Below are 14574 nucleotides of genomic sequence, written 5' to 3'. Positions count from 1 at the left end.
AGAGAAAAACAGCTGTCTACATTTTTTGAATGCTTCACCTTTCCCCACTCCATTAATTGGCTCTTTGATCACAGGCGGAGGTGCACAGTGACTGATAAGGAGGAGGTTATTAGTAAAGTAGCCTGGAGGACCGTAAGGCGGCCGTCCGTGTAGAGCTGCTAGAGATGCGATAAAGGCGTGGTAATGCTGGCATGCGTGAGTGCCGGTGAGTGATAGGGCTGTGCCGTCTAGCCCCGGCGCTAACTCCTCGCTCACAGGCGGTTGGGGGACCAGTATCAGCCGGACAGAGTGGGATTTAGCCGCTAAAGCAGAATTCTGATTCAGCTTGAGGGGGGGTAAAAGCATGAGATTTGATTCTGTAAAAGCTCGCGCTTTTGAATGCTGGATTTCCCCCTCTCTCTGTGCCTTCTAGTGTAATCCTGCCTCTCTCACCCATTTGAACATAGTAAAAATGACATTTCTTTCTCCTTTTTTTCCTCAATGTGTGTTACATTTCAGGCCTAAGAGCTATCAAGAACTGATGGGCCAGTACTTTGATGCTAAAGCCATTAAATGTGAAAAAAATGGTGGTTTCATTTAACATGTTCTTGTAGCCTTTTTTTCACGATGAAGGACATATGTAAAGAAAATTGACCTTACAATTCCACCGTTAATGTGATGCTACTTCCAGGCTGGGTTCGGAAACATGCTCCACATTCAAAATTCTCACATTCACGCATCGCTACGCAAGTTTTTAAGTCAGTTTTCAGGCTTTACTACAAAACCACAAAGCCATTGCACACACAGTGGAAGTTAAACCAGGTTGAACTTTGACCGATCGGGGACTCTGATATGGTTGTGACATATGGGTAGCGTCCTTTTCAAAACAAGGAAGTGCCAACCGTTTGAAAAGTAATCATGAAGGAGAAATTAATAATTGCAGTTTGTGCCCACCTGGAATTATATGACACCAAGTCTTTCATGTAGCAACAGACCTGTGTGAACACCAGAAAAGCATGTTTAACCCTTGTGCTATCTTAGATGACCCCACCCTTACATTGACGTGTTCTCACTACCATGACAAAGCCGGATAAAGGTGGAAAGATTTCATGTAATCCATGGACACCAGTGAAGATCACAAATCATTGAAGAAAAAAGGTTCAGAGCACCGTCTAGTGGGGTCTAGATGACCCAACTCCCAATGTCAAAGTGCCTAGGATAGCACAAGGGTTACGGACGTCTGTTAGAGCATTCTTGAACACGCTGCACATGCCCAGGGTGTACGTAGCTTTAGGTGGGGTTGTGAGGGGCTGTAAGCTAGAGCATATAAACAGATGGATGATGGGAAGGGGAGGGACTTTTTTTTTTAATTGAAAAAACACTTGAGGTTTACAATATTTTGGCAGTTGGCAAGTGTTCAGATTACAATTAAACAGGCAAAGAAAAACATAAACAACATTAATAAAGTTACATAAAAGAATATACTATAATACAGTCAAACAAAATTAAAAAAAGATAAAAGTATAATAAAATAAAGGGGATACATGGGTATTACAATGATCATTAACAAAAAGTTTTACATTATACTTGATTTTACTATGTAGTTCTTAATAAAATTTACACAAATCTAGTTTGATTTGAAGGAATTGACATTTGTGTCTATAGAATTTACCCAAGATAATTATAACATTAAAAATGATGTCTGTGTTTTTGTTTTCTAAAATAAACCCCAAAATTTTGTCCTTAATAGAAAGGTCTGCTAAACATGGAAACTCGGGGGGGAAAACCAATAATGTATAGTGTCCCAAAAGGCATTAGAGTAAAAACCTTCAAAGAATAGATGCTGAGGTGTTTCAATATCCTCATTACAAAAAGAACAACAATTTTCAGGAATTCCAAACGGTTTTCTGAGCAATTCCTTGGAAGGGTAAATACCTGAAAAGGTTTTAAAGTGAATTTCCTTGGCTTTAGGAGGTGTGGTAAGCTTTAAATATTTAGTTCGCATTTGTATTTTTCTAAATAATTAAAATATTGGGTAATATAATATGAATTTGAAATATAGAAGAAAGGACGTTTGATTAAAATATTCTCCAATTTGATGGTTTGGGAGTTTGGCAGTTGATATATTGTGTCCATTAATCAGAAGCTTGGGGACAGAAGGACGTCTGTAAATGATATTATGAAACAGATCAGAAACTGAGTTTACAACATTTTTAGGGATGGCCTTAATAATTGTTTCAAAATCTTTTCTATTTGTGAGCCATATTTAGCTGTGAAATCATCAAAAGACATGAGGGTGGCATTGACATTGAATAGATGCATCGAGGACCATATTCCATTTTCAAACCATTTGGGAGCAAAGAGGGATTTGTTTCTAATAGTTATGTATTGGCAGTTCCATAGAGGAGTGTTATGTGGACTGTAATTATGTTTGTAAAGGAGTTTCTAACATAGAAGGACTTGCTGATGAAAAGATGAAAGCTGAATGGGAAGTTTCTTAATGTTGAAGGAAGGGGACAGACTTGCTCTATGACAACAGTCCTGCCCACATCTCAGAAGTAAAATATAATGAACTGTTGCCTTGCTCCAGAAACTATGACCTATAGAAAATTACCAAATTTTTGATGTGGGTTAAAGAAACGTCTTAAAAGACCAGTAGAAACGCTTTTAAAATAGATGAAATGATAATTGAAAATGGGACTTTAACTCTGGTGTATTTGCTACCATTTCTTGTTTATGAGTTCCCTCACATCCACAAATAAGAGATCATTCGTAGCACTGCACTGCAGAGGAGAGGGACCTTAAAAAATGTCCCATCTCATAATCTATTTCCCCCCCATCCCTTATATTACTTGCAGTCTTCCTCTCTCCCGCATCAAGGAATAGGACTGGAGGGCCCGAGTGGTGTTTTTGTGTGTTGTAAAGCACGGTAAGAAAAGAGAACTGTTGATATTAAATTACTGAACACAAGGTTATCTAGTTCCTGCACATGCTGCCTTGGGCCAAGGGTAATCTGCTAATGGTGTTCAGAATGAATGGCAATATGAAGAGGCTGGGCCAGCGTGTCAGGCCTCACCGAACAAAGTGGGGAGAAAATGGCAAAAAAAAGAAGAGATCTACTGACAGGAGAAGATTGGAGACCAGAAATTCTCCACTGATTGTTCAAGCAAGGCTGTCAGGAGGAAAGGCTAGGAGGTAGTACCTTCTTTTTTATCAGTGATGTTTATTTTATTTTTTGTCCAGGAGGTGACTGCATAATTCCGTCTAGAAAAGGACCTTTGGACAGACTTTTTTTTCTTTTCTGGCCTCTCAAACTTGGAGAGAAAACATTTGACAGCTCCCCACAATTCAGTCTTTCTTAAAACAATTAAGATCACTTCTGAAAAACCAAACTTGCTCTCACAACTAACACTAGGGAAATGCCATAAAACTGTTTCCTAAACAAAAGTCAAAATAAAACAATGGGGGAAACAAAGTCGTCATAGCTATCATAGTATTGTACTGATTTTCGTGATATTTAGGACATACAATGTTGGGAACTAGGTTTTTTAAGCCTTTTTAAACTCAATCGCTGTTATGTTAATTTTATGCCATTTTATTTCATGTAATTTCATGTGAATAATGTACTTTTTTTTTTTTTTTTTTTTATTTACGGCCTCTTGGTGGCTGGCCATGATCAGCATGGGACAGAGGATGAAAATGAGTTAAGGCTGTAATTCTGCGTATTTACAGTTTATTTACAGTGTTTCTCTATCAGAGTGGGACTTAGTTGTGTTTGTGGAGCTCTGTGTGTCTGTCTATCCCTGATTGTTTTCAGGTGTGGTGCTGAGAAGGTGTGGCTCCCATTGGATCCAAGCTGATGGAGGCAGCCTTTAAAAGCACTGTGTGGACCTCCAGCCTGCGAGAAGGATCTATGCTGCAGCTTGTCTCCACTGCAGCTGCAGATTGACAGGTAAGATTTCAGATTTCAGTTAGGTGGGGTTTTGTTTTTTGGCTTGGATCACCTTGAAGCGTTTTTGCTTCACCTTTTAGGTTATTATTGTTTGGTATTTGTAAATGTATTTTTGTTTGGAGCCAATCTTTTGGTGTGTGTGTGTGTGTGTGTGTGTGTGAGAGAGAGGGGGGGGGGGCATTACTTTATTGTTAGGCTCCTCTAGGTCGCCCTAGGCATAAAGAGGGGCAAAACATCTGATTATGATTTTAGCCTAAATTAAAAATGTTGTTTTGTTTTCTCTGACATAGTAATTGTGGAATAGCAGTAGTTCATTTGAAATTTGCCTCTGAGTTGTGGGTGGTAATGTTGGCATGAAGTAAGCCTACCCTCATTTCCCATCATCCCTTTGTTTATACGCTCTTGGAGTGGGACTTTAACTCACTACTTCCTCCACACTCTCCATTCGGCCACAAGTACCAAGCATTTTCCAGATCCTCTACCAAAATAGTGAGTATTGAGGTCACCAGCCCACTTACCAGTAAAGTGATTACAGTTAACCAAAACGGAGCTGTGAATTTCTACCAACTGTCCTATCTCTGAACGTGAACTTAATGGATTGATTTATCTCACTCAATGCAAGATGCACTCCACATTTCTGAGTATCACATAAAGTTTGCCAAGGGAAGATGTGAAAAGTCACTCTGAGATGTTACCATAACATTTGTTAAAAAAAAAAAAGACATAAGCAATTAGCTTTGAAAATCATGCTCAAGTAACAAATTAACACATTATTTCCCTTTTATACACAGAGGAAATTCACATTTTTCTTTATGAGCCATTGCTCTAAATGATCAATTTACCCAAAATTTTTGCAGTGTCAAATTATGGGATGTATATGAGATGAAAAAGTTGGTGTTGCAACTTCAGATCTGTTCGGCCTTTGATCCCCAGAGAAATCTTAGTACCAGCCAACATCAGAAAGCTACAGGATTTCTCTGATACTATGTTTTTCCCATTGACTTCATGAGCAATGGAGAACAGGTTATCAGTCGTTTGCATGCATCTGTGTGTTTGTTTGTCTCTGCTTACCCACCAAAGTGAGCCTCGGTGGGTCACTCCCCGTGCAGGCAGCCAGTGAAGAGGACGTGATTGATGGCTAAGGAAGGCTGAACGAGGAGTGAGGGCCAAACACGCAGCATACTGTGGCTTTACCACATGATGGATGGCACGCTGAGTTACAGTTCCCACACATGAAACTGTTTAGTGTCAGGTCTGAGTAAAAGCATTGCTGTAAGAAATCCATAAGCTAATTTGCATCCTGAGAACACTTTACCTCAACACTCAGTGTGACTGCAGTCCATCCGTCACTGTAAATCCCCTTGTTTTCCATTCCACACATCCACACCGACTTTGCCTACAGACACAGCATGAAGCCTCACATAAACCCTGCAACATATGGATAGCTAAGAATTCAGTCTAATCCTTGAGATCAATTTGATAGGTAATTAGTAACAAGTTTTTATCCTCGGCTTTGGGGTTCAAAAAATGTGAAATTGTGCTTGTTGTCGTAGTAACATTTTATGTAGGTCTGGACAACCAGGTGACGCACCCTGTAAGAAATGTATAGCTTATCCCCTGAAGATCCTTTTCATCACCTAGTCCCCCTTCCATCCCGCTATACCCACTCATCTGTCTCCCCCAACTCTTCTTACCGATCCCCCTCTGCTTCCCCGGCTTTTGCGCACCTGGATAGAGGCCTAGAAGAGAGACGAGGACACACAACCTCCATCTCTCAGAGAGGGCAAATGTGGTATGTAAGGGTGTGTCAGAGAGCAGTGTTTGAGGTTGCTAGAGGCTTTTAAAAAAAACACAGGGGAGTTTTGATTAAATTGAAATGACAGCCACTTAGTTAAATGCTGCAGATAAAGTTAAATGCAAAGTTATTTCTGATGTCAACTGACTTTCATGACATGATTTTTTTTTTTTTTTTGTAAATTATATGAGACAACATAAGACAGTGACACTTGAGGTCTGTACAACAGTGTTAGGGCCATAGTGGAGGGGGAAAATGAGTTAATAAACGAGAATAAAGTTGTAAAATTATAGGAGAAAAAATCACAATTTTGCAAGTAAAAAGCCATATTTTTTACAAAAATGAAGTTGCAAGCGTATACCACATCACATGTCGATAGAGATGTGATGTAGATTTACATTCATCACAGGAATCCATAATGCGAGCCAGTTTAGCTCGTGCTGGTTTGCGGCGCCTTCCGCCCATGAAACCAGGGTTCGTATCCAGGCTGCTCCCAGTTCCCTTCTCTGCTTCTGTGCCAGTCCCAAGCCCAGATGATTTGAGAGGGTTGCATCAGGAAGGGCATCCGGCCTAAAACACATTGCCAAGTTACCCATGCGACTCCTCCTCAAAAAAGCGGTTGTTTTGCTGTGGCGACCCCTGGGAAAAGTTGAAAGAGGAAGAAGACAGAAATCCATAATCCATTTGGTCATAATGCCATAATGCTGATGGCATAAACGGCATGCCTGCCAGAAATCCACTGGGTGGGTCAAGTTTCATGTGAATTCTTTTCAAGTCCTTATGCTTATAAAAAAAAAATATGTAAATTCACTAAAATACTTATTTCCTTATTTGTGAAACCAGTACTGCTTACAATGAACTCCACGCCTCTCATAATGAAACATTATCTTGGTTGTTTTTCCCTAAAAAGAAAAACAGCCTTTTGCCTGAAAAATCTAAAACTTTAATCTTGTACGTTTTTAATTTCTAACTTGGGAAATTATAACTTTATAATCATTAACTTAGCTATTTTTTTCATAATGTTACAAGTTTATTAAGTACTTTTATGACTTTATTCTCGAACATTTCTCCTTTTGTCTCCTGATTCTACATGTTCGTTCTCGTAATATGACAAATTTATTCTCATACTCTTCATTATTGTACATTTTTGACTTTTTTTTTATAATGTTACAACTTTAGTCTGGTAATATTACGAAATTTTCCTTATGACTATTATTGTCAATTTTTGACTTTTTTTCTTATAATGTAACAAGTGTAATCTGTAACTTTTTTTTTCTCATGTTACACATCTTTATTCTTGTTAAATTACGACTTTTTTCTGATAAGTTTACAACTTTATTCTCGTAAATCTATTATTATTCTTTTATTTATGGCGGCTCTAAATCTTTGTCGTAGGCCTGCAGGAATACTTAACTAATGGTATACTAAAGTGGCTGGATAGCTCAGCTGGTTAAGAGCCGAACTGGCATAGGGGAAATCAGGGTTTCCTTTCCAGGGTGTGCAATGAGCTTCATCCAGTGTGGATCCCTGGGAAAGACCATGTAGCCATAAGGGGGCCCAAGTCTGGTCCCCATCCCGGATCAAATCCAGGGTTGTGTCAGGAAGGGCATCTGGAGTAAAAATCTCTGCCAAACCACCTGTGGCGACACCTGAAGGTAATGTCGAATGGTTATCAACAACAAGTGAGGCAGTGTATTTCTTATATACTATTGATACATGGTAAAATGTTCCAATTCAGTCTGAAGAAGTAATCAGTACTTTCAACTACATGGTCTGTAGTATAGTTGCTACACTTATACTCAAGGATACAAGTGTACTACTTATCTTTGCGGAAGTTTTCCAAATTGTGAGTGTGTGCAGTTATCATTTCTGATACTTACTCACATTTGTGTCATGACGAATGCCATGTAATTATTTATGATTTACCTGCTAATATTAATCTCATATTTTACTGTTTTGGTAGAGGGTTTGAATTTTTTGCATTCTGTCAGAGTTCATTCGATGTCATTAAAACGTTTTGAAGTTAGACCAATAAAAGCATGAAAACGCCATTAAATAGAGGAATTTTAGACGCGGTTGTCTCTGTAGGAAATATGAAATAAATATATTCCACTGGTGTGCATTAATAAAATGCGAGAGAGTTTCAGCACATCAATTCAGTGTCTTAATTAAGAGCTATTTGTTTGTGAATAGCCGTTTGTGAAGCAAAGTGTTCCTTTTTAAATGTCACATTCCTGGGAGTTTTGCAATGCAGATTGGCTGAGATGTGTTGCTGAGACATACCAGGGATTTCCTTTTTCCCTCGTGGCACGCGCATTCGATTGGGTTTAGAGTGACGGGTAGATGGATAGATGGAGATTGTCTGGGGTTAGTTGTCAGGGGATCTGGTGAGGTTGCACTGTTATATCTGCGTGAAATGTCTGCTCAGAAATGGCAGCTCCCTCATGAATCTGAAGCCTGCAGCATACTAATAAACATAGAGCCCACAGGCGCAGACTTCAAATGAGGGACGTTACCGACCCCAGACCTCCAAAAACTACATAACTGTTTGATTAAAGATGGTTTAAGTGTCTGATGAAGCTGATATCCTTGGAATAAAGTTCTTAAGACCATGCTACTACGTACATTTTGCCCAAATTGAAAATTAGTCATGCGTGAATGTAAATAGGAAACCGTGAGAAAAGTTGTGGTCTTTACGTAAAATTTTCCCTGATGTGTCACAAAGGAACCCCGCAAGAATGCAAGAACACGTAAATCAACATAGAACGTGCGTGATTATTGCGCAGTGTATGGGCAATCTTTTAGTGATTCGTGCATCAATTACGTAATTTGAATATGACATGTGCACCGCATACGTGATATAAAAGTTATTTATCGGTTATGCATGCGTTGAAAGTCTGTTAGACACACATGGAACGGTCATGAAAAGCTACAAATTTGCATATGCATTGCTCGAAAATTACGCTCAATTGCGTCAGATTTATGTAATAATTACGAATAAACTACGTAAAATACATGGAAACTGCGTAATTCATAACTGACCAAAAATTTGGAACAGCTCAAAACTGAATTCACATTATGACCCGACGGCCGAAATGCATTTATCACAAAAGAGCAAAACATTTTACTTCACTGCTCTTCTCGGATATACGAAAGACTTGGTCTGTCCAGACACAAACAATTATTTGTTTCTTCTCCATGATCAATTTTTCTGCACTTCCATTGCAAGTGTCCCTGATTGGTCAAAGTTTGACCTGGTTTAGCTTTCAACTCATGCTCAATGGCTGCGCATTTTGTAGATGTAGCGTGAAAACATTTGTAAACTTTTGTAGCTACATACGAGCACGAGAGCTTTGAACGCAGAAGCCCAAAACATGAATTTACGTGAGTGGACATGGAGCTTTTTTTTTTTGGAGTGGTCGTAGAACGCACATTGCCGAACCGATGTGTGTGTGTGTGTGTGGCTTAACAAACAATCTTTTTTTTTTTTTTTCCTCTGCACTCTTCTTGCACAGCAGGGTAGACCAGTTAACCCTTGGCGCCTGAATTTATTTCCAACTCTGAACCAAACAAATCACTCATATTTTTGCTTTCAAGTAGTTTCAAGAAGTGGTAAAAATGAGGTCTCCTGCTTTTGGGTTCCACTTCATCTTCTTCATGAGGCTGGTGCTCCTTCATCCTGAGTGTTTTGGTAAGCTTGACGGAGAGCCTTTCTCATAACTGAAAGGGTCTGGTTTGATCCTTCTCGGCTCTGGCGTCCTGAATTCATCTTCTCTGGCTGCTCATCTTTCTCAGCTGTTCCTCTCCGTAACATCTTGAATTCATCATTCCATCTGTTGATATCTCTCGCGCCATAATTCTAATAAGTGACATCGCACATTTATCAATCCAGCATTCGCGAGTGCGGCGCGCTGGACTGGCTTTTCATCGCTTCAGTGTACAACAAATGTTTGACCAAGCTGTTCCCTGCTGTATTATTCAGCCTTCGTGTGTGAGCTGATATTACCAAGGATGTATGCCTGACATGATGCATTGGCTCTGTTTAATTATAGAGATGCTGAATAAATATTTACAGATGGCCGATTCGTCTTCTGCAGGCCGAGCCCACGAGTGTGATTTATGAACCATCAGTTACAGCAGAGGAAAAGGCTGTCAACGTGTCTGTATGGGAGGCTGGATTCCAGATTACTGCCCCGGTCTGATGCTATGTAGACAACGGACAAGTGGTCGAGGTTTTTGATCGCGCTTTTAGACTGTCGCTGCCTGAATGATACTAGTGCAAAATTGGAAGAGGCTTAGTGTGAAATTTGAAAGTGGTGCAAATTTTCAGAATTTCAGCGTTTTATTCAGATATATGAAAGACTTGGTGTCATATCATTCCAGCCGGCCACAAACCCCAATTATTATTTTCTCTTCCGTAACCAATTTCAAAATGGCTGGCACTTATGTGACTTAAAAGGGTCGCCATCGATATACCGCTACCAAAACTGAGTCCCTGAATGGTCAAAGTTGGACGTGGTTTGACTTTCAACACCTGTTCAGTAGATGGACATTTTAAACATAGAGCCCTAAAAGTGACTTAAAAACTTGCGTAGCAGCACGTGAGCATGAGAAGTTTTGAACGCAAAAGCCTAAATTGCGCAGATACGATTTTTTTGACATCGATCACTGGCCGCCTACTCACATTTGGAGGTCACGCAGTGGCTGTCCAGTGACAGACTCCAAGGTCCCCAAAATCATCTTATGATCAGCCGATTTCAGACTGTCAACGTCCAGCCACCCCCTTGCCCCCATGATGCCATCCCACTGCCACCATCCGATTGTTAAAAATTGTACGATAGTAGCATGGGCACTCTATGTGGGCTGTTGACATAGGCCGGGGCCCTGGCGATCACCAGGCATCAATATGGCGGTCCTGTCCACTGTGATGCTGCACAAAACTAATCATGGCATTGATGGTACCCAAACGACTCAGAGCTGCATATTGACAAATTCCAATGGAGTGAAGAACATGAAGAAGACAGAGAGCATTGTGCTTGCTGGACTCTAGCCTACACAAGTATTAACCAGCTATTAGCTTTAAAGTTTTGTTTTTGTTTTTTAACAATTAGTCTCTTTCCTTTAGAGAAGTGTAGCTTCCTGGTGCACAATATGCACCAGAAGTTTCCATTTGTACTTTGACTCAAAAGCCAAATTTCCAATGTTTTAGGCAGCAAAGCTGGAGACCAATAAACTGGAAAATTCACCCCAATTCAGTTGAACTTCACAGTCTATGAGTGACATTTATGTGAGCTCTGAGCTACAGAGACTTGTACATTGCTCATGTTTGAGTTCTGGTAGAGAAGAACAGTGAAAACTCATTAAGCATTTTACTTATAAACTCATTGGAGGCCTGATACACTTTCTGAACATTTCTGTTGTTTTTTTGTTTGTTTTTTTTGTCATCTTATGTGTGTGCTGGAGCACATCACTGCCAGCCTGTTGCTCCCTCCAAAACCCATCTGGTTTCTGGTCAGCTTTGCAAACTTCTGAAAGGCGCCTGGCCAGCAGCTTGCTCACCTGGCTGTGCTGGCCGCTGCCAGCCTGCACACCTGGCCTGGCCTGGCCTGGCCGGCACACAGGGAAAGGGGAACAGATTGCACAGTGCAGTGAGAAGTGGTCAGGCATCAAAATGAAAAAATTGTGTGTTTGTGGTCTCTTAAATTCCCCAAATTATTTAGATTCACTGGTAAGACTTTCTTGTACAAGCAATTGTTGGAAATGGTCGTTTTTTCCAGATAGTTGCGACCCATCCATTCAGCAGGAGACTGCACCTCCATCCTGCAGGTTGTCCTCTACCATCAAGAACACCTACCTGTCACTGCAAGGGGGGAGATGCCTTTGCACCTCCCCTTTGTTGTACGCACACAAACAAACACACATACACAGTCTGTGGACACAGAGGCGCAGAGCCCTGCAGAGAGTTTGTCACCTCGCGCGCTGACATCTGCGATCGCGAGGCATTGTGGGAGAGGGGGCCATCTGTTGCCAGCACGGCTGGATCAGAAGGGGGCAAGTGGGACCGAAGCACCCTGCTGCTCTTTTCTGTCCGTCTGAGGTGTTCAGTTCTCTTGGACTATTGTTGTTTTCTTGAATAAAAAAATAATCATAATTAAAAAAATAACAGAAATTGGATTTCAATTAAACTAAAATTCTTTGCAAGATTGTGAAAACTTTTAGGGAGACTTTTAGCCTGTGATTTAGATGTAGTGTAAAGCTTTCATGACAGTTTTTACAGGAACCAATTGATTGGTTTGTCACTCCGGTGAAAAGCGTGTTTTTGGTCTGGTTAAAACGTATATTAAAAAATGAGTACATCTTGATTATTATGAATCAAAAGCACAAAAAAGTGCCATTTGAAAAAGATCATATTTGTGACAGAAAATACGCTGGGCGGGTCTTGGGCTTTTCAACAGCTTTGGTGCGAAATATTGAAGCAGTGCAAATCACATGAATTTTGCTTAAGGCTTTTTTCGTCACAGCTCTATTCCGATATATGGAAGACTTTGTGTTATAGAAATCCATCTGGAAACAAACCATAATTATTCACTTCTCCTCCATGATCAATTTTCAAACAGTTGATACTATGATCCCATCCATGCGTCACTACCAAATCCAAGTTCCTGATTGGTCAAACTTCAACAGGTTTAACTTCCAACATCCGTTCAATTGCCATGCGTTTTGTATGTAGAGCCCGAAAACAGTCTTATATGTGGGTTGCTACACGTGAACGCGAGAATATTGACCACAAAAGCCTGAATTACGCAGGTTTACATAGACTTTTCATTGGAAGTGGCCACTTGGACGCTCATTTCCGAGGGCGGTGTGAGCGTAGCTTGAGAGACAAATTTGTAATGAACCCTTACCCCTCTGCAGAAACTAGGTCCTACAAAATTACCTTTTTTTTTAAAAAAAAAGCAATTCAAAGCCATGCTCACTACTTTTTTATTTATTTATTTATTTATTTTACGGAGAATATGATGTCAGCGATTTCATGAAGTTAAAATCGAATTGAAATGGGCATTTTGCAACAATCATTTATGAGTCCACTGTCTTCTTAAGATAAAAACATTGATGGTTTATTTAAAAAAAACTACAATTAAATACATTTTTTTGGTAGAAATTGTTCAGACACAATGCATTGTGGTCTATATTTGCCAACCTAGTGAGCATCGATGAGCACTGGTTTTTCGCAGAGACTTCTGGGAAATTTTTAGGGCACTGGATTTTATAATTGTAGATTCGGACAGCACTAGAAAATGGCGAACGCACTAAATGGTACACTATGTAGTGAGGAGTGAAGGAATTTGGACACAACCACTGGCCTCAGTTTGCTACGGAATCCAGCTGACTAAAACTTTATTTATTAACCATTTTTGTTGTTAACGTTTGAAGAAAATGAAATAAAGTTTTCCCTTTATTTTATAGTTGGATTTATACTCTACTGAGTAAAGATTTGTATAACTATGCTAACCCAGGTGTTCCTTTTGTCTCTGCAGCAAAAGAAATCATGTGAAAAAGTAAAATGTAGAAATTTGTTCTCCAGAACTTATTCAATATAAATATATAAATACATTTTACAATAGGATAACTAAAATGATAAAAATGTGAGTTGTGCAATGCTAGAAGTAAAAACGGGTAACATCAATTTTGATGCTGCAATAATCTCCACGGCTTCAGAAACGTGATATCACCAAGCAGACAGGACCGACCAAACAGAGACATTAACCCACATATTCCTGAAGGACATTTATGTGCGCGGGACATTAATTTGGTTGGCTGGGTTGTGGGTCTGCCCGTGCAGCCAGCCTGCAAACCACAGACAGATGCTCTGCAGCGCCACAGGCAATGTGTGTTCTAGAAAAACCCAGGCCAGATGCTGCTACCTGGTGTCCCACCCGCTTGCTTCTCGGCTACAGTGAGCATGCTCCAGTTGCCATCATCTGACCTCAAAACTGTTGTGCAGATTGTGTGCTGTCAGTCATCTGGATGGTGGAAAAACAGCTGGAATGGAACATGTTTTTGGATTATGACTTTAATTCATTACAAAAAGATTTCAAAAAACTGACATGTAAAAATGAGATGTTTTGATCATCAAACATGCATTTCTGAGGGTACGACTCTTTTAGCTTAGTTTTCTCTGCAGTTTTGTTCCCCAAACAAAGGAGTAGGCACTCTACCACAAACAAACACAAACCTCTCTCCCCATTACTAAACCCGGGGAAATCTTCCAAGACTTTCAAAGACATCCAAGATTAAAGATTTATTTGTTCTTTTGAAGTTGCAGCCGTGTTTTCTTTTTGACAAATTTCTGCAACAAATGGTAATGGTGTTTTTGCACAGCGGTTGATGATGACCCAAAACTGCCAGCGAGAGGAAGCCGGTCTGATGGCTGGGTTCCTCTCTTAGAACTCTCGTAATGAGGAATGGTTTGATAATGGCATCTCCTTTTGTAACCTCAAAAACAGTGACATTTTACTTGCTTGTACTGAGTCTGTTTTGTGTAATGATGTGAAGAAGAGAGGGGGGAAAAAAGAAAAAGCGTTCTTGCGGTTAGGTTGTACCTGTGGGTGGCTTTGTTTTGTGTTTTTTCATCATTTTATAGTCTGGTGCACTTCAAGTCAAGCTTATTCTTTCGTGTGTTATGATGAAGGAGGCTCTTTTGTTGCATTGATTTAGATGCAGATTACACAGGTATTGTGTTGTGAATCTGCTGCTAATCCAAGTGTCATTTCCCACTGATGTGCAAATGTTTTTTATTTTTATTTTTCCTCAACTCGAACTGCATTTATTAAAGTAAACCTCCAGT

Source organism: Oryzias latipes, chromosome 11 (assembly GCF_002234675.1).
Source record: "Oryzias latipes chromosome 11, ASM223467v1".
Classification (NCBI taxonomy): domain Eukaryota; kingdom Metazoa; phylum Chordata; class Actinopteri; order Beloniformes; family Adrianichthyidae; genus Oryzias; species Oryzias latipes.
Note: the sequence above shows the minus strand (reverse complement) of the source record.